General features: G+C 44.3%; 1 protein-coding gene across 11 annotated transcripts in view; it reads left to right on the forward strand.

Moving 5' to 3' along the window:
• ADARB1 (adenosine deaminase RNA specific B1) overlaps nt 1–19,983 on the forward strand; it is a 215,279-nt gene that overhangs the window by 97,021 nt on the left and 98,275 nt on the right. For 6 of the 11 annotated variants that reach the window (XM_049875037.1, XM_049875038.1, XM_049875043.1 and 3 more), the window contains one exon: nt 1,637–1,784. The gene's annotated coding sequence lies outside the window, so the exon portion shown is untranslated. Of the gene's footprint in view, nt 1–251; nt 397–768; nt 914–1,636; nt 1,785–19,983 lie in introns of all 11 variants that reach the window. The other 5 variants (XM_049875036.1, XM_049875040.1, XM_049875041.1 and 2 more) reach the window with 2 other exon arrangements.

A 19,983-nucleotide genomic window follows, 5' to 3' on the forward strand; every position in this document is an offset into this window, starting at 1 on the left:
TGGGAGGAAGGTGCAGGTGGCTATTGTGCATCCCCCTGACGATGCATAGGAGTCCATTTGAAGTGACTTAAACTTGTATTTGGAAGAGGACTTTTAATTCAGGGTATTTGTTATCGTTAGAACATTCAGGTTACAGGTAGTCCCCGACTTACGATGGGGTTGTTCTGATAACGCCTTTCTAAGTCAGTTCTGACATAAGTAGAATGCCTTTTTTTTTTTTAATTTTTGTTATTATTGCCTTTTATTATCAGCATCTTTATAAATCCCATCTTTGAACATCTGAGTGAACACCTGAGAATGATAACATCAGCATATAACGCGCCGCAGCATTGTATGTGGTGTATGTTTCTAATGATAAGATGTACAAAAACAATCTAAAACAACAGACGGTCGTAAGTACGTTTCACTGTAAACTGAATACGTCCTAAATCAGGGGCTACCTATACTTCTGAAAGCGTGAGAAAGCTTTTTTGGGGGGGCGGGTTGGGGTTTTTTTTTTTTATTAACTCTTGGGACTCTTCTAATTTACTGTATTTTAGTTACTGATGATCTTTTAACTTTTTAAAATATATTTTTATAATTTTCATTGTGCTTTAAGTGAAAGTTTACAAATCAAGTCAGTCTCTCACACAAAAACTTATATATACCTTGCTACATACCCCAATTACTCTCCCTCTAATGAGACAGCCCGCTCCCTCCCTCCACTCTCTCTTTTCATACCAGTTTCACCAGCTTCTAACCTCCTCCACCCTCTCATCTCCCCTCCAGGCAGGAGATGCCAACATAGTCTCAAGTGTCCACCTGATCCAAGAAGCTCACTCCTCACCAGCATCCCTCTCCAACCCACTGTCCAGTCCAATCCGTGTCTGAAGAGTTGGCTTCGGGAATGGTTCCTGTCCTGGGCCAACAGAAGGTCCGGGAGCCATGACCACCATGGTCCTTCTAGTCTCAGTCAAACCATCAAGTCTGGTTTTTTATGAGAATTTGGGGTCTGCATCCCACTGCTCTCCTGCTCCCTCAGGGGTTCCCTGTCAGGGCAGTCATCGGTTGTAGCCGGACACCATCTAGTTCTTCTGGTCTGAGGATGATGTAGTCTCTGGTTCATGTGGCCCTTTCTGTCTCTTGGGCTTATAATCGCCTTGTATCCTTGGTGCTCTTCATTCTCCTTTGATCCAGGTGGGTTGAGACCAATTGATGCATCTTAGATGGATGCTTGCTAGCATTTAAGACCCCAGATGCCACTCTTCAAAGTGGGATGCAGAATGTTTTCTTATTAGATTTTATCATGCCAGTTGACTTAGATGTCCCCTGAAACCATGGTCCCCAGACCCCTGCCCCTGCTACACTGGCCTTCGAAGCATCAGTTTATTCAGGAAACTTCTTTGCTTTTGGTTTAGTCCAGCTGTGCTGACCTCCCCTGTACTGTGTGCTGTCTTTCCCTTCACCTAAAGTAGTTTTTATCTACTATCTGATTACCACCCTCCCTTCCCCCTCTCCTAACCACAAAAGAATGTTTTCTTCTCAGTTTAAACTATTTCTCAAGTTCTTGTAATAGTGTTCTTATACAGTACTTGTCCTTTTGGTGAGAAAGCTTTTTAACATTGAGCTAAATTAATTATATCTTTTTATTATCCAGAGTGAAGTTTTTATGTTTGGCATGGAGCGCTTAAGAGGTGACTGAAGAAGTGCTCTCATCTGCACAGAATTGGTCTTCCTTCTACTCACAGCCAAGGATTCCTCGGCCCTGGGATCAGAGCAAAAGTTCACACTACAAGAGTTCTAAGGTGGGCAAGAACCTTTAACAATTTGATAGAATGACTTTTACCTGATATAAACTGCTTAGTTGAGCCTTTTGGCCTGCCTTGTAAACTGTACTTTATTGAAAAATTCCCAGCATAGATTATTCTGTTAATTCATTTATAATCTCACTGTGGCCTCAAATCCCCTAGGCAGCTCGGCAGCCCTCTTCCAGGCCGGTGCACTGCTGCCCTCTGGTGGCCCAGGTGTTCAGCGCCGCCTCTTCGGTGTCCACAGTTACTGAGTTGGTGTTTTTATGCCAGGTGCTAAGCGAGGTTGTTGTAAAGCCTTTGACCATACATTGTTGTTTTCCTTGAGGTGATTATTTTCAAAATAAAAGTACTTTAGTACTCAGTGCTTATTTTTACTGATAGTTTATGGTTCAGCATCTGCTTTTGAGAAAACGGGAGACAAATCTTAAAATCCAGGGGGAGTGCATACCGTAAGGTAAAACCAAGGCCCGTGGAGTGACTGACTGGAGAAAGTCGAGTTTAAACGTAACAAGGAATGTTTTTCACGTGTTCAGATGAGACGGGGGAGGATGTGGCAGAGAGGGGCTGTCCCAGAGCTGCAGGTACTTGCGGACCGCTGGCCATGCCTGTGTTTGTTTATTCATTCACTTGTTCAGTGAACCTTGATGAGAGCTGCCCACGTACCGGGCACCTTCCAGGAGCTGGGGCTAGTCATGAGCAGATGGACAGACAGGCAGCCCACCGCACAGAGCTTTTATTCTGGTGAGGGGGACAGGCAGCACCTGATGGAAAAGGTCATATACCCAGCATATTAGGAGGATATGTACACAGGGAAGGGGTTGAGGAGACGGCCGAGGGAAGCCCACTGAGGGAAGGCCTGTAGGGATGAGCACAGAGGCTTTCAGGCAGGGTGTCTCAGGCACAGGGACAGCAGTGAAAGCCCTGACTCGGTGTGAGGAGTGGGGCGAGCAAGAGGGGAGTAGGAGCTGAGGTGAAGGGTCACAGGGCAGACAGTGCATTGTCTGCAGGCTCATCACCATAGGGCCCTGAGTGGAGGCGGGCTTGCCTCACCTGGAAGTCACTCAGGCTATTGGTAGGGAAGAGATTGCAGCGGGGCCAGGGCTGAACGAGGTCCTGGGTAGAGCCCCTGTAGCGCTCCCAGCAGGGTGGTGGCCACGAAGCGTGAGCAGTAGCTGCGAAGTCCAGGTCCCATCTGTAGGTAGAGCCCGTAGCATCAGCTGGCAGATCAGGCGGAGGAAGGGTGAGGGCAAGAGGGATCAGATTGACCCTTTTTTTAAAATTGTGTTTTAAGTGGAAGTTTACAAATCAAGTCAGTCTCTGGTACAAAAACTTATACACACCTTGCTTTGTACTCCTAGCTGCTCTCCCCCTAATGTGACAGCACACTCGTTGTCTCTGCTCTGTATTCCCCATGTCCATTCAGCCAGCTCCTGTCCCCCCTCTGCCTTCACATCTCCCTCCAGATAGGAGCTGCCCACATAGCCTCATGTGTCTGTCTACTTGATCCAAGAAGCTCACTCCTCACCAGTATCATTTTCTGTCTTATAGTCTAGTCCAATCCCTGTCTGAAGAGTTGGCTTTGGGAATGGTCCCGGTCTTGGGCTAACAGAAGGTCTGGGGACCATGACCTCCAGGGTCCCTCTAGTCTTATTCAGACCATTAAGTCTGGAGGGAAGCCCTTTTTTGACTGAACAACTGGGAACACAGAGCAGTGTTTGCTGAGCTAGAGACGACTGTGGGGAGGTGTGGGGGAGCCCCAGAGCATAGTGTGGGCAGCACGAGTCTGCGATACCCACCTGACATCCGAGGAGAGGCTACAGGTCAAGGGAGAAGTGGACCTACGCTGTCAATTTGGGAGTTGTCAGATGGCACTTGAAGCTGGGGTTCTGGGGATGTAGCCAAGGTGTGATGTGAGGACAGAAGGGAGAGGCTTGGGAGCCCAGGGGATGGATGGCCACCACTCTTGGAGAGGTAGGCCACTCCCACATCTGACCACTGGGTTCTGGGCCTGTACCAGGAAAAGTGCAGATGTCAGCGATTAAAGTAATGGGTCCCCAGTGCACCCTTTGAAAGGAGGTTTTATTTTATCTTCAGCTGATGCTTTTTTTTTCTGCAAAGAGTGTGGGAAGGGCAAAATCAAGGTCATGTTTACCGTTGCTCCTGCTGCTGGGGTGGCAGTTTACTTTCAGCCTTAGCTCTTCTTTCAGATATGAAACTGATAGGAAATCAGTTTTTCTGTGACCAGATTTTACTGAAAGACTGACAGCCCCTGAGCTGGGGTGAGTCTGGAGGAGGTTTGTGGTTTAGTGTCGCTAAGTTAAGTATCCTTTGTGACCGCCTACGTTTGACGTGTCACAGAAGGAAAGCATTGCATTAATTATGCTGCCTATGTGGAATAGCAGGTATTTCTAGACGGTGTAAGCGCTCCTTGGAGAAGTGAATTATTTATAGTCCTTTGTAGAAATAAACTATTCTTAAAGGCACAGGAAAAATAATCAGGCCAGAAAGCCGTATCGAAAGCATATGCCAAGAAAGCAAGACGAAAGGGCTGCGGATGATGAACCGTTACAGCATCGTGAGTCACAGCGCTTCTTACCAGCCAGCGCTCTGTTTGTCGATGGTAGCCGAAGAGTAGAAATGCTGCCTTTTTTTTCTTTTCATAAAATTGAGCTAATTTTGGCAACAAATAGTCTGGTGTTATTCCTTTTTCATTCTGTTTAAAATGCTATGAAATTTGAAAAAATAAGCAGACGAGGACGTGTTTGGCTAACGTGTCCTCCTCCTGGGTGAAGCTCTTGCCTGCAGCCGCAGCCTGAGCCATCCAGCCGTCCTCTGAGGGGCCTTTCTGTTCCTGGCACTCAGCACTGTGATGGGGCCCTGACTTTATTTTTAGCTCCAGGCCTGGTGGCTGCTTTTGCCCTTGCTTATTCCTTAAAAAGATTGAAGTCGCTCTCTGTGTCTTAACCCATGAAAACGTCCGCTAAGGCTGGGACCTCTTTGGGGTTTGCTCTGTAGGATTCCTGCAACATTGACTCAACCGCTCGGATTTGGAGAGGGACCAAGGAAACTGGGACTTGTTTAAACTTGGACGCCGTTTCTCAGGGCTTCCCATTGCTACTGCATCCCAAACATGCCTTTTAGACAGATATTGATTATACAGATCCCCCTTTTTATTCTAAAGTGAGATTCGTGGGAGATACTACCTTCCGTAATTACAACCGTAGCATCCAAAAAAAGCAATGTAATGCCCAACCGGAAGGTAAAGAGAAGTTAAAAATGCAAAATAAAAGAACGTTTCTGTTAGTCGGCAGATGCTTGGACTCTGCTGCCCTCGGCAGAATCCCTGTGAGCGTGTGGCTCTAAGTGCAGGCCCAGACAGAGGCCAGTCAGTGACTCAGGCCACAGGCTGTGGGGCTGAGGAACACGGTTTTCTGAAACGGCGTACAGCTCCCAGATTCATTCTGAAAGAAGCAGTGTGCAGTCTTCCCTGTCTTCAGGTGGTAACTACCTTTCTGGAAAATTCAATGTATATTAAAAGTACGGAAAAATACCTAGTGGTTGTATGTGAAACCAGGTGAAGGTTTAGGCTTAAGCAGCTGTTTCACCAGCGTGAAGGTCTGTTGATGCGGGAAGGTTACTGAGATGAAGTGTTGGCTAAAAGTGAGAAGTCATTCTCAGTTTGTTTTTCTGGCATGAGTTGTCACCAGAAGGTGTCTCTGTGCTCGCTGGCCTGACATTTACAACAAGAAGCGTTGATGCATCTGTGTGTCTGTTTTGTTAGGTCCACAAATCTAGAGCAGCTGCTTAAGGTCAGAGAATTCATTTCTGGAGGAAGTTTTAGTGGGAAGCCTACGATTGCTGGCTCAGCAGCCTCTATCATTCTAGACTTTTAAAAAATTACTCTTATTTGCTCATCGATTCTGGAACTGGGAAACCAAACCCAAGAAATTTATCCCCACCGGGTTTTGCATGCAGTACTTAAAAGCATGGATGAATTTCTTTCTCTTCGAGACCCTCAATACTTGGGGGCACTGGTAGCCTGCTGTGAAGTTACTGTCTCCTTGGGGGCTTTGTAGGTTGGTTCTTCATATGGAGACACCTCTACCTACTTCTTGGGCTTGTCAACCTGAAATGAGAGTCATTCTCAAACAGAACACTCCAGAGGAGGGCTTGGCTGCACCATCGTTCTGTCCGGTTACAGCCACATAAAAAGGAGGGCAGATTCTTACTGAGTCCATGCAAGCAGCTACATTGCCAGGAAGAGTAAATGGATTTTAGTTAAAGCGTTTGTTCTGAATTCTAAAGGTTCTGTGACACTGAAATGCCATTTAGACAGTGTTTCATTTCTACTTTAGAAGTTTAGTCTACCAAATTGGGGGCCAGGATAGATTAAGAAAGAGAAAGCCAATGGGCTTGCTCATGCACACACTAGAAAATAAAGCATTCAAAAGAAGACCAGCAGCACTCCAGAGAGGCACAGCCCGTGTCTCCCAGCCCCGTTCCTCAGGTCTGACTTCATGCTTATCTCTGGATCGGGGCCATTAGTTTGTTTTCATAGTCATTGCTTCTGGGCAAAAGCCCTGCCTTGTTCCCTGGCATAGTCTGACAATTTTCTGAGGGGCGTCAGGGCAAACCCCTGATTCTGTTCCTGGACCCCTGAAGGGTCAATAGTTAAGAGTACCTGTGTCCTGTAAAAAACCCACTGCCGTTGAGTTGTTTCCAACTCATGGTGACCCTATAGGACAGGGTAGGGCTGCCTCATAGGTTTCCAAGGCTGTAAATGCTCACAGAGCAGACTGTCAAATATTTCTCTCATGCAGTAGCTGGTGGTTTCGAACCGCCAACCTTTCAGTTAGCAACCAAGCACTGGGCCACCGGCCCTGTTTCTAGTGTTTCGTAACAAATTACCATAGGCCCAGTGGTGTAGAACAACACACGTTTCTGCCTTCATGGTGTCTGTGAGTCAGGAGTCTGGGCCCAGGTCAGCTGGGTCTTCTGCTCAGGGTGTCACCAGTCAGAAGTCAAGGAGTCAGCTGGGGCCGCGTCTCATCTGAGGCTCAGGGCCCTTTTCCACACTGGTTGTTGGTAGAATTCATTTCCTTATGGTTTTAGGACTGAGACCCTCAGCTTCTAAAGGCCGCCTGCCATTCCCTGCCCTGTGGCTCTCTCCTCGGGATGGGAGTTTGCTTCTTCAAGGCCAACATGAGCATGTCTGCTGCTGCTTCTTATCTGTCTGATGTCTCTTGTCCTTCAAGCGCTCACCTGATCAGGTCAGACCTGCTTAGGATAATCTGCTTTTTGATTTTGGGTGGGCAGAACTTTCAGACTCCTACAGTGCCTAGGTCACTCCTGTATTGGAAGCTAGAGGGCAGAGCACCCCTTCTGTCTGCCTCTGCAGGAGGTGGTATTCATTTCTAGCCTGCCAGGATGTGAACCACTGCTTCGTCCCAAGACCCCCACAGCGTGACTGTAGGTACTGAGGAGACATTCAGCCATAATGAGGCCAAGAAAAATGACAGATGATTGAGGAGGACTCAATGATTAAGGAAAAAAGACCAAACCTAATAACTTAGAAAAAGCAGCTGCCAATGAGGCAAAAAGAATGGCAGAGACAGACGCTAACTCAAGCCAAAAAGCAAGGTGAAGCTTCAAGGAGACATATGCAGAATACAAGAAAAGATTTTCTGGAACTAAGCAACCTGCTGTCCAGATTTCAACATTCTCCAGCCAGACTGAATAGGAGAATGGGCCTGCTGAGCACCAGATGCGTATGCTGGGGGACAGGGGGAGATGTAGGGAATCAGAGGAGGGAGGCAAGGGTTGGTCGTCAAAGGGTTGAGCCATGGCCAAAGTCACATGACATCCCCCCAGTGAGGGTGCTGTGGCCTGAACTATGGGTGGACTGAAAGGAACTGCTGCTGCCCTTCCTCCTCTCCAAGGCTTCCTCAGTGGCGTAGAGTTGGGGTGAACCTGAGCATCACACTAAGAATCTAACCATGCCTACCCCTCTCCAAAGACCTCCTTGTTTTCAGAGGCCACCAGCAGCCACGGGACTAGATAGAATCAGAAACTCAGAACACCTCCCAGCTCCAGCACACAGCGAGTCACACAGGCAGCCTCTCCTGCCACTGTTTCTCTCCTGGTGCCCAGGGCCAGAGGGCTGGAGCGTGGTGGGGAGGAGGGGAAGCAGAGAAAAGCCAGCCCCTCCCCAACCAAGCACAGAGGGCTGGAGCCTGGTGGGGCACCAGGGAGCGAGGAAGTAAAATGAGCCCAGTTGCCACCCCTAAAGCTGGCGGAAGAAGTGAAAGGGAGGCAGGCACTGTCTTCCTTCTTGGAGGTGGGGTGCTGTGAGGAGTACCGTACTATCTGTGACACCTCTCTTTCTAAAGGGCTCTTCTCCACCAGTTTCCTGACATTCCTAGTGCTGGCCTCCTCCTGTGTGCCCTCATGGGGGAGATGTGGGAAGAGGCTCGGAACCAGTTTCCTTGCCTGCTGGCCCATTCAGCATAAATGCCTCTCCCGAAAACATGTGGGCCCCTCATACTCTTTCCTCAGCTTCAGGGCCTTAGCCTAAACTGAGGCAACAGGGCAGTCCCAGTTTAAACACCAGGCACACTAGATTTGGGGAACATAGCTTAAAGGGCTACAGGTAAGTGGAGTTACTCTTTCACAAAATGTGTAATAGGATTTTGGAGTTTGTTACTCTAGGAATTGCATTTCCTAGAACCTATAGTGATCTGCAGAAACCCTGGTGGCGTAGTGGTTAAGAGCTATGGCTCTCAACCAAAAGGTTGGAAGTTCGAATCCACCAGGCGCTCCTTAGAAACTCTTTGGGGCAGTTCTACTCTGTCCCATAGGGTTGCTATGAGTCAGAATTGACTCAAAGGCAATGGTTGGTTTTATAGTGATCTGCTTCAGGAAAGATCACAGCCAAGAAGGCACTGTGGAGCAGCTCAGCTCTAACACACGGGGTAGCCTGGGGAGAAATAGACTTGTCGGCAACAGGTTTGGTTTTTGGTTTTTACAGCAATGTTCAAGAAGGGTTTACGTTGCATCCCGCACCCACGCATTCATTCATTCATTCGTTTATCCACCAAGTATTCGTTGAGCACCTATGGGCAGATACTAACCCAGGGCCTTAGGCATAACTGTGCACAGCACAGATCCACACCTGACCAGTGGAGCCTACATCTGGCAGGAAGTGGAGGGCCATAGTACTGCCACCACCAGGCCAAGTCTGCTATGAAGGGAACACAGAGGCACGAGTAGAGCCCTCTCCACGGAGGCAGATTTGAGCAACTGCCAGGAGGGATCTCCATGTCCAGGTGAGGCATTGGCAGCCACAGCCCTTGCCTGATTTCTGCTCTTTAGACAATGTAGAGTAGGAACCATGGGTCTGTCGCGTGGGGGAACTGTAAAGAGGACCGCAACTCCTTGCTAGGGAGGTGGGAGAGACCACATGGTGTCCATGGGAGGCCAGAGGAAGATAGCAGATGTCGAACAAGGGGAGTTGGTGATTTGAGATGGTTTTGTAGAACATTTATAAAATATCTGACTAAAACTTGGTTTAAACAGCATGTAGAATGTAGTATCAAGAGAGAAAAGTTTCTAAAAAGTGGTTGGATTCCCAGTTTTTATGTATTGTGGCATTAAAAAAAAAAAAAAAAAAAAACACATTTAGCCACAGAAGTATGACTTCAGTAAATAAGAACTTAGTTGTCTACACATTGTTGGATGCAAAGTTATAAATATGCGACATTCTTAGTACTTGGCAAGTTTTTCCCTTTGGCTTTTTTGTGCTCTAGTTGTGACTAAATTTAAAATAATGGATATAGATATCTTTAAGAGTGGTATGCAAGAAAATTTTGAAGATTTATTTGTAGATTCGGTTAACTCTGGTCCTCCTCCGTATTTACTTCCAATTTTGTCTCTGAGGAGTTCGTGGAAATACAGCAGCGCCCTCTTGTGGAAGGATTTGGTGTGTTGCTGTTGCCAACCTGTAAAATACCAAAGGTGGAATTTACCACCTCCTGAGCCCCTTGATTTTTTTTTTTTTTTTTTTTTTTGAGCCCCTTGAGGAAACCCTGGTGGCGTAGTGGTTAAGTGCTACGGCTGCTAACCAAGAGGTCAGCAGTTCGAATCCACCAGGCGTTCCTGGGAAACTCTATTGGGCAGTTCTCCTTTGTCCTATAGGTTCGCTATGAGTTGGAATTGACTCGACGGCAGTGGGTTTTAGGTTTGGAGCCCCTTGCAGGAGAAACCCTAGTGGTGTAGTGGTTAAGTGCTACAGCTGCTAACTGAGAGGTTGGCAGTTTGAGTCCACCAGGTGCTCCTTGGAAACTCTGTGGGGCAGTTCTACTCTGTCCCATGGGGTCGCTATGAGTCTGAATCGACTCGACGGCAGTAGAGTTTTGGGTTTGAGCCCCTTGCAAAGACCTCTTGGTCCCTAGGTGCAGGTGGAGAATTTTGGGTGACCAGTGACTGCCGACAACCTCGTTAAATCCATAAATCCACCTACATCGAGGGAGACTTCAACCATTGCTGGCAGCTGCTGTCACTGTTTAGCTTTATGGCCTCTGAATGCACCTTTGGGCATTGCCTAGAGGGGTATTTGGCGTGGTCTTTCTGTTACTCCATCCCTGTGTTCATTCTTACATTCCTTCCTTAGTGGCTGACAATAGTGGTTAGGAAAAATACATCAGTTAAATTTTAAAAGGGTAGGTCACAGGAAGTCACTTTCAGCGGATTTCTTCATTCATTATCGTACTCAGCCTCTGCAGTGCTGCTGAGTCAGGCACTGGAGAAGCGAAGCATGGTCTCTGCCCTCAAGTTGTGGATGTTCTAGTGAGGCTGAGGACAGGAGACACACCCACGTGATGCTGTGACAGACTAGAGAGTGTGGGCAGAAAGGAGGTGGCCTGGTCTCCCTGAGGCAGGATCGGGGTAAGCTTCTCTGTGGAGGGGGTGATGGTTGGACTGAGTCCTGAAGGACGAGCATGTATTTTCCAGGCAGGTGGGCATGGTTGCTGGGCAGCCGGGTAGGAGACACCGTGGGGGCAGAGGAGAGTGGGGAGACAGCTTGCCGGCTGCCTGCAGACGGCTGAGTGCAGCAGGTACCAGCCCAGGTCCGCCGCTGTGGAAGGGCTGCAGGGGAGGGGGCGCGGGAGGGCCTCGTTCATGTGTGGTGGGAGGCCGGGGAGACCAGGCCTGTGTTTTACTTCAGTTTTTATCAAAAGTGATCCCTTCACAACTTAATCTAGTCCTCACCCTCCTGAGGCAACCACAAATTTTTTTTAAGGAGTTTTAGATACATGTATTTCTGAATTAGTTAAGACTAGGGTCATCTGTGTCAGAGGAGCCCTAGTGGTGCAGCGGTTAAAGCTCTCGAGTGCGAACCGAAGGTTGATGGTACGAAATCACCAGCAGTCTGAGGGAGAAAGATATGGCAGTCTGCTTCCCTAAAGCATGTATAGCCCTGGAAGTCCTAGGAAGCAGTTCTACCCTGTCTTACAGGGTTGCTATGAGTCAGAATCGATTTGACAGCAGTGGGTTCGGGTTTTGGAGTTTATAAGTGTCAGAAGGAGTCCTGGTGGCATAGTGGTTAAACGGCTTGGTGGCTGCTAACCGAAAGGTCGGTGATTCGAACCCACCAGTTGCTCCTCGGGAGAAAGATGTGGCAGTCTGCTTTCATAAACGTTTATATGGAAACCCTGTAGGTCAGTCCACTCTGTCCTGTGGGGTCATTATGAGTTAGAATAAACTCAACGGCAGTGGTTTGGTTTTCACTTATATGTGTCAGAGAACACAAAATAACAAGGGACTTAGAGAAGATCAGGAAACCCTGGTCGAGTAATGGTTAAGTGCTACAGCTGCTAACCAAAGGGTTGGCAGTTCGAATCCACCAGGCGCTCCTTGGAAACTCCATGGGGCAGTTCTGCTCTGTCCTATAGGGTCGCTATGAGTCAGAACCGACTCGACAGTGGTGGGTTTGGTTTTGGTGGACAAGATCAAGGCTTGTATCTCTTTCCCATCAAGGTCCCCTTGGGCCATGCAAGGCTGGTGTGGCGTTCCAGGTTGTCCAGGCCCCAGGCCCTCTGTCCTGGGCTCTGCCACGTGTGATTCCACCCTCAAGTTTGAGGCCTGTGATGAAGAAAGGGTGCATGCATAATGTCTCCTAAGAGAGGTTCGCAGAAGTGACCACATCACATTTCTGTGTTCATTCTATTGGGCATAACTTAGTCACGTGGCCTGACTAATTGCAGGGGAGGCTGGGAATTCCATTCTCCATTCTGGGAGGCCATGTGCCCAGCCACAGTTGGGTGCCGTACTTTCCATTTCTCAATAATACACTTGCTATTTCTTGATTTATAAACTTTACATGTTATCCATTGACTTTTAGTTCAGGTAGAGGAGGATTGCACTCACTTATGCATCTACCTTCTATTCTCTTCCTGTGTCATTTAGGAATGCTCTGGGCTGAAAGTAACAAAACAGGACTTACTGTGGCCTAAACAACTGGGGATTTATTCACTGGTTACATAATAAGTAATGCAGGGGTCAGTTTTGCTAGATTTGGTTCAGAGCTCAGTCATATCAGGATCTGGGTCAGGATCTCTGCGTCCTCCTAACTGTTCTCTCGTGCAGTATGGCTGCTGCAGCTCAGGGCATCCCACATATATAGGCAAGGTAGGAACAACTGGGAAGGTGCAGTGCAGCCCATGTCTGTCCCTTTCATCAGGGACAGTCCAGACACCTCCAGCATACTTTCACTTCTATCTCATTGGCCAGAACAGTGTCAGACGGCTCTGGTCACAAAGGAGATCGAGAAAATGGGTATTGAGCTTTTCTAGCATCCCTGGTGAATGGGGCAAGGGAGAAGAGGGTTAGGGGTGAATGTTTGGTCAGCCGGCCAAGATTGGCAGCCATGGTTATCTTAGGAGCTGCAAGTGTTCTGTTTCTTGTTCCATCAGTGGGACAGAGTCTCCTAGCTCCCCACTGGGGAAGATAGGGATACAAGCATGTACTTGACCCTGCCAATCACCTCCTTGTCACTGTTTCCTCTGTTCAAGTTCTGTCAGGTCTTTTTTTTTTTACATTCTCAAAGTGGATATTTTTCTATTCTCTGACCATTGTTCAATCAAAGTTTCAAACCAATAAATGGCATTTATATGATTACTATATTTTGACACAAATAATGAGCGCATAATACCTTTTTTTTGCCACCTGTGCAACCCCCTTTCATGTTATTTTCCTAAGTGTGCTATGCGCAGTATATGTGTGGGTACATTATTTACATGAGCACGTTATTTGCGAAATATATGACGGTAGATATTGTTTATAAAACCAAGAAAAGTGTATATGACCATATTTCCTTCTCTATGGTCCACCCATCATATTCAAATAATTTCTCTTGTATCATACTCTACTAATTTCTGAAAATGATGCCACATTTTAATTTACTTTATAATTGGATCATGCCTTTTTTTGTTCAGTTTTATCTTTTTCCTGGATTCACACATTGCATGGGATAGAACAGCAGAATGGTTAGAAGCACAGACTCAGGCTCCAGACTGAGTTCAGATCAGTGCTATTATGCGTTTTATACATTGCTGGATTTGTTTTTTGTAGTGTTGTATTTGCTAGTGTTTTGCCAAGGCCTTTTGGGTCTATATTCTTGATGAATATCAGCCTGTAGTTTTCTTTCCTTGTAGTTTCTTTGTCTGAATGTTAGCCTCATGAAAGGAGTTGAGAAGTATTCCTTCCTCTCTATTTTCTGAAAGACTTTGTAGGATTCATATTATTTCTTCCTTAATTTTTTTTTTGGGGGGGGAGGTTTTCAAACTATGAATTCAAGTGCTTTAATAGGTAGAGAACTATCCAGATTTTCCATTTCTTCTTAAGTCATTTTTGGTAATTTAAGTCTTTCCAGACTTTTTGCTGTTTAAGTTGTTGAATTTATTGGCATGAAATTATTCTTGACACGGCCTTGTTATCCTTTCGATATCTGTAGGATCTGTACTGATGGCCCCTCTTTCATTCCTAGTACTGATAATTTCGTTTTTCTCTCTTTTTCTTGATTAGTTTTAATTATGGGTTTATCCGTTTTATTTTTTTTCCAAAGCAGCTTTTAGCTTAACTGGTTTTTTTTTTTTTTCCTGTTAAGTGTTCCTTTTCTGTTTTATTGATTCCTAATCTTTTATTTATTTTTATTTTTTATTGTACTTTAGGTGAAGGTTTACAGAACAAACTAGCTTCTCATTAAACAGTTAGTACACATATTGTTTCATGACATTGGTTAACAACCCCACGACATGTCCACACTCTCGTTTTTCGATCTTGGGCTCTCTATTACCAACTTCCCTGTCCCCTCCTGCCTTCTAGTCTTTGCCCCTGGGCTGGTGTACCCCTTTAGTCTCATTTTGTTTTATGGGCCTGTCTAATCTTTGGAGGAAGGGTGAACCTCAGGAGTGACTTCATTATGAAGCTAAAAGGGTGATTGGGGGCCATAGTTCCAGGGTTTTTCCAGTCTCTGTCAGGCCAGTAAGTCTGGTCTCTTTTTGTGAGTTAGAATTTTGTTCTACATTTTTCTCCAGCTCTGTTCGGGACCCTGCATTGTGATCCCTGTCAGAACAGTCAGTAGTAGTAGCCAGGCACCATCTAGTTGTACTGGACTGTCTGGTGGAGGCCATGGTAGTTGTAGTCCGTTAGACCTTTGGACTAATCTTCCCCTTGTGTCTTTAGTTTTCTTCATTCTCCCTTGCTCCTGAAGTGGTGAGACCAGTGGAGTATCTTAGATGGCCGCTCATACGTTTTTAAGACCCTAGATGCTACTCACCAAAGTAGCATGTAGAAAATTTTCTTTTAAAATTGTGTTATGCCAGTTGAGCTAGATGTTCCCCAAGACCATGGTCCCCACAGCCCTCAGCCCAGCAATTTGGTCCCTCAGGGAGTCTGAATGTGTCTGTGGAGCTTCCATGACCTTGCACAAGCTGTGCTGGCTTCCCCAGTATTGTGTGTACTGTCTTACCCTTCACCAACCTACCACTTATCTATTGTTTATTTAGTGTTTTCCCATCCCCTCCCAAGCCCTCCCCTCCTTTGTAACCATCAAAGATTGTTTCTTTTTGTGTGTAAACCTCTTTTTGAGTTTTTATAATAGTGGTCTCGTACAATATTTGTCCTTTTGTGATTGTCTGGTTTCACTCAGCGTAATGTCCTCCAGATTCATCACTGTTCTTTATTGTTGCGTAGTACTCCATTGTGTGCATGTACCATAATTTGTTTATCCATTCATCTGTTGATGGGTATCTGGGTTGTTTCCATCTTTTTGCTGTTGTGAACAATGGTGCAGTGAACATGGGTGTGCATATGTCTGTTCGTGTGACAACTCTTCCTTCTCTAGGATATATTCCTAGGAGTGGGATTGTTGGATCATATGGTATTTCTATTTCTAGCTTTCTAAGAAAGTGCTTTACTGTTTTCCAAAATGATTGTACCATTTTGCATTCCGACCGGCAGTGCATAAGAGTTCCAGTCTCCCCGCATCCTCTCCAACATTTGTTATTTTCTGTTTTTTTGATTCATGGCAGTAATGCCAGGATGAGATGGTATCTCATTGTGGTTTGCATTTTCTCTAATAGCTCGTGATCACGAGCATTTCATCATGTCTGTTAGCTGCTCGAATGTCTTCTTTGGTGAAGTGTCTGTTCATTTCGTTTTGCCCATTTGTAATTGGATTATTTGTCTTCTTTTTCTAGAGGTGTTGGATTTTCCTGTAGATTTTAGAGATTAGACCTTTGTCAGGTTTGTAATAGCCAAAAATCTTTTCCGAGTCTGTAGGTTCTCTTTTTACTCTTTTGGTTGGTTCCTAATCTTAGCTGCACTCTTTCTTTCTTCTGCTTACTTTGGGCTAAATTTCCTCTTAATTTTCTGACCTCATCAGATAGAAGGTTAGCTAATTGATGTTAGACTTTTTTCTTTTTTAATATGAGCATTTAAAATTATAGAATTTCTTCTAAGTAAATTTTTTTTTTAATGTCTTAAGTACATTGCAAAAATTTTGATATGTTATCTTTTCATTCAGTCCAAAACATTTTCTAATTTCCTTTATAGTTTCTCCTTTTACTCATGCATTATTTAGAAGTGTGCTGTTTCATTTCCAAATATTCTGGGGCTTTCCAAATATCTCTCTGTTAATTAAGTTCAACTGTGGTATGAAAGCATGTTCTGTATTACTTATTATTTTTAAATATATTAAGACTTGTCTTATGGCCCAGCCTGTTGTCTGTCTTGGTGAATGTCTCATCTGCTCATGAAAGAAAGAATGTGTATTCTGCTGTTGTTTGGTTACCTAAACTTTAATAAGATCATATGAGTCCATGAACATGGTTCAGGTGTTTTATATCCTTCCTGACAATTTCTCTGCTTGTTCAATCAATTCCTGAGAGAAGAGTGTTGAAATCTCCAACTGTAGTTGTGGATTTGTCTCATTTTTGTTTCATTTCTTTTCAGTTTTTGCTTCATATACTTTGAAGATCTGTTACTGGGTGCGTATGTATTTAGAATTGTTATGCCTTCTTGATGGATTTAACGTGTATCACAATGAAAAGTCTCTTTCAGGGGAAGGTTTCTGTCAGCAAATCTTCAATGATCCTCTCTGTGTTTTCCATTTTTGCCCCTGTTCTGGAACTCCAGTCATGTGCAAATTTTTGCTCTTGATTGTATGCCATGCAGTTCTTAGGTTTTCTTCATTCTCTGATTTTTCCTCAAAGTGATGTCCATGGATTTGTCTTCAGTTTCACTGATTCTGTCAGTGAAATGTTGTTTCATATTTATTTCTGTTATGTTGTCCATTTCTGAAATTTTGTTGTTTACCCTTTGAATTTCTAATTGCTGTTTTTGTGAGATTTCCTATTGTTTATTTATCTTGACATTTGGTTCTCGTATTATTTTCCTGAATTCTTCTATTGCTTTTTCTGTGTTTTCCTTGATTTTGGCTATGTTTTGGTTGGTTTTGTCTGTGTTTTCTATGATTTTGCCTGTGTTTTCCTTTATCTCTTCCCTAATCTCTTAGAGAGCCCTGAATATTACACTTTTGAATTCTCTATCGGGTAGTTCCAGTGTCTTTTCTTCTGCTGGAAGATCAACTGGTGGTTTATTTTGGTTGTTTACTGGAGCCATCTTATCCTATTTTTTTTTTTATTATAATTTTTATTGTGCTTTAAGTTAAGGTTTACAAATCAAGTCAGTCTCTCACACAAAAACCCATATACACTTTGCTACACACTCCCAATTACTCTCTCCCTCCACTCTCTCTTTTTGTGTGCATTTTGCCAGCATCTAACCCCCTCCACCCTCTCGTCTCCCCTCCAGGCAGGAGATGCCAACATAGTCTCAAGTGTCCACCTGATCCAAGAAGCTCAATCCTCACCGGCATCCCTCTTCAACCCATTGTCCAGTCCAATCTATGTCTGAAGAGGGAATGGTTCCTGTTCTGGGTAACAGAAGGTCTGGGGGCCATGACCACTGGGGTCCTTCTAGTCTCAATCAGACCATTAAGTCTGGTCTTACGAGAATTTGGTGTCTGCATCCCACTGCTCTCCTGCTCCCTCAGGGGTTGTCTGTTGTGTTCCCTGTCAGGGCAGTCACTGGTTGTAGCCGGGCACCACCTAGTTCTTCTAGTCTCAGGATGATGTAGTCTCTGGTTCATGTGGCCCTTTCTGGCTCTTGGGCTGGTAATCACCTTGTATCCTTGGTGTTCTTCATTCTCCTTTGATCCAAGTGGGTTGAGACCAATTGATGCATCTTAGATGGCTGCTTGCTAGTGTTTAAGACCCCAGGCACCACTCTTCAAAGTGGGACACAGAATTTTCATAATAGATTTTATTATGCCAGTTGACATAGATGTCCCCTGAAACCATGGTCCCCAGACCCCTGCCCCTGCTACGCTGGCCTTCGAAGCATTCAGTTTATTCAGGGAACTTCTTTGTTTTTGGTTTAGTCCAATTGTGCTGACCTCCCCTGTATTGTGTGCTGTCTTTCCCTTCACCTAAAGTAGTTCTTATCTACTATCTAATTAGTGAATGCTCCTCTCCCACCTCCCTCCCTCCCCCCTTTCGTAACCACAAAAGAATGTTTTCTTCTCAGTTTAAACTATTTCTCAAGTTCTTATAATAGTGGTCTTATACGATATTTGTCCTTTTGCAGCTGATTTCACTCAACATAATGCCTTCCAGGCTCCTCCACGTTATGAAATGTTTCACAGATTCTTCACAGTTCTTTATCAATGTGTAGTATTCCATTGTGTGAATATACCATAATTAATTTATCCATTCATCCGTTGATGGGCACCTTGGTTGCTTCCATGTTTTTGTTATTGTAAACAGTGCTGCAATAAACATGGGTGTGCATATATTTGTTCATGTAAAGGCTCTTATTTCTTTAGGATATATTCCAAGGAGTGGGATTGTTGGGTCATACGGTAGTTCTATTTCTAACTTTTTAAGGAAGCGCCAAATCGATTTCCAAGGTGGTTGTACCATTTGACATTCCCACCAGCAGTGTAGAAGTGTTCCAGTCTCTCCACAGCCTCTCCAACATTTGTTATTTTGTGTTTTTTGGATAAATGCCAGGCTTGTTGGAGTGAGATGAAATCTCATTGTAGTTTTGATCTGCATTTCTCTAACTGCTAATGATCCTGAACATTTCCTCATATATCTGTTAGCTACCTGAATGTTTTCTTTAGTGAAGTGTCTATTCGTATCTTTTGCCCATTTTTTAATAGGGTTATTTGTCTTTTTGCAGTTGAGTCTTTGCAGTATCATATAGATTTTAGAGATCAGCCACTGATCAGAAATGTCATAGCTAAAAACCTTTTCCCAGTCTGTAGGTAGTCTTTTTACTCTTTTGGTGAAGTCTTTGAATGAGCATAGGTGTTTGATTTTTAGGAGCTCCTTTTTTAGTTATCTAGTTTTTCTTCTGCGTTCTTAATAGTGTTTTGTACACTGTTTATGCCATGTATTAGGCCTCCTAATGTTGTCCCTATTTTTTCTTCCATGATCTTTATCATTTTAGATTTTATATTTAGGTCTTTGATCCATTTTGAGTTAGTTTTTGTACACAGAGTAAAGTATGGGTCTTGTTTCATTTTTTTGCAGATGGATATCCAGTTATGCCAGCACCATTTGTTAAAAAGACTGTCTTTTCCCCATTTAACTGTTTTGGGGCCTTTGTCAACTATCAACTGCTCATATGGGGATGGATTTATGTCTGGATTCTCAATCCTGTTCCATTGATCCATGTATCTGTTGTTGTACGAGTATCAGGCTGTTTTGACTACTGTGGCGGTGTAATAGGTTCTAAACTCAGGTAAAGTAAGGCCTCCCACTTTGTTCTTCTTTTTCAGTAATGCCTTATTTATCTGGGGCCTCTTTTCCTCCCATATGAAATTGGTGATTTGTTTCTCCATCTCATTAAAGAATGTCATTGGGATTCGGATCGGAATTGCATTAAATGTATAGATCGCTTTTGGTAGAATAGACATTTTTATAATGTTAAGTCTTCCTATCCATGAGCAAGGTATGTTCTTCCACTTATGTAAGTCTCTTTTGGTTTCTTGCAGAAGTGTACTGTAGTTTTCTTTGTATAATTCTTTCACATCTCTGGTAAGATTTATTCCTAAATATTTTATCTTCTTGGGGGCTACTGTAAATGGCATTGATTTGGTGATTTCCTCTTCAATGTTCTTTTTGTTGGTATAGAGGAATCCAAATGATTTTTGTATGTTTATCTTGTATCCTAATACTCTGCTGAACTATTAGTTTCAGTAGTTTTCTGGAGGATTCCTTAGGGTTTTCTGTGTATAAGATCATGTCATCTGCAAATAGAGATACTTTTACTTCTTCCTTGCCAATCTAGATGCCCTTTATTTCTTTATCTAGCCTAATTGCTCTGGCTAGGACTTCCAGCACAATGTTGAATAAGAGTGGTGATAAAGGGCATCCTTGTCTGGTACCCGATCTCAATGGGAATGTTTTCAGGCTTTCTCCATTTAGGGTGATATTGGCTCTTGGCTTTGTATAAATGCCCTTTATTATGTTGAGAAATTTTCCTTCTATTCCTATTTTGCTGAGAGTTTTTATCATGAATGAGTGTTGAACTTTCTCAAATACCTTTTCTGCATCAATTGATAAAA

The sequence above is a fragment of the Elephas maximus genome, chromosome 2, assembly GCF_024166365.1.
Source record: "Elephas maximus indicus isolate mEleMax1 chromosome 2, mEleMax1 primary haplotype, whole genome shotgun sequence".
Classification (NCBI taxonomy): domain Eukaryota; kingdom Metazoa; phylum Chordata; class Mammalia; order Proboscidea; family Elephantidae; genus Elephas; species Elephas maximus.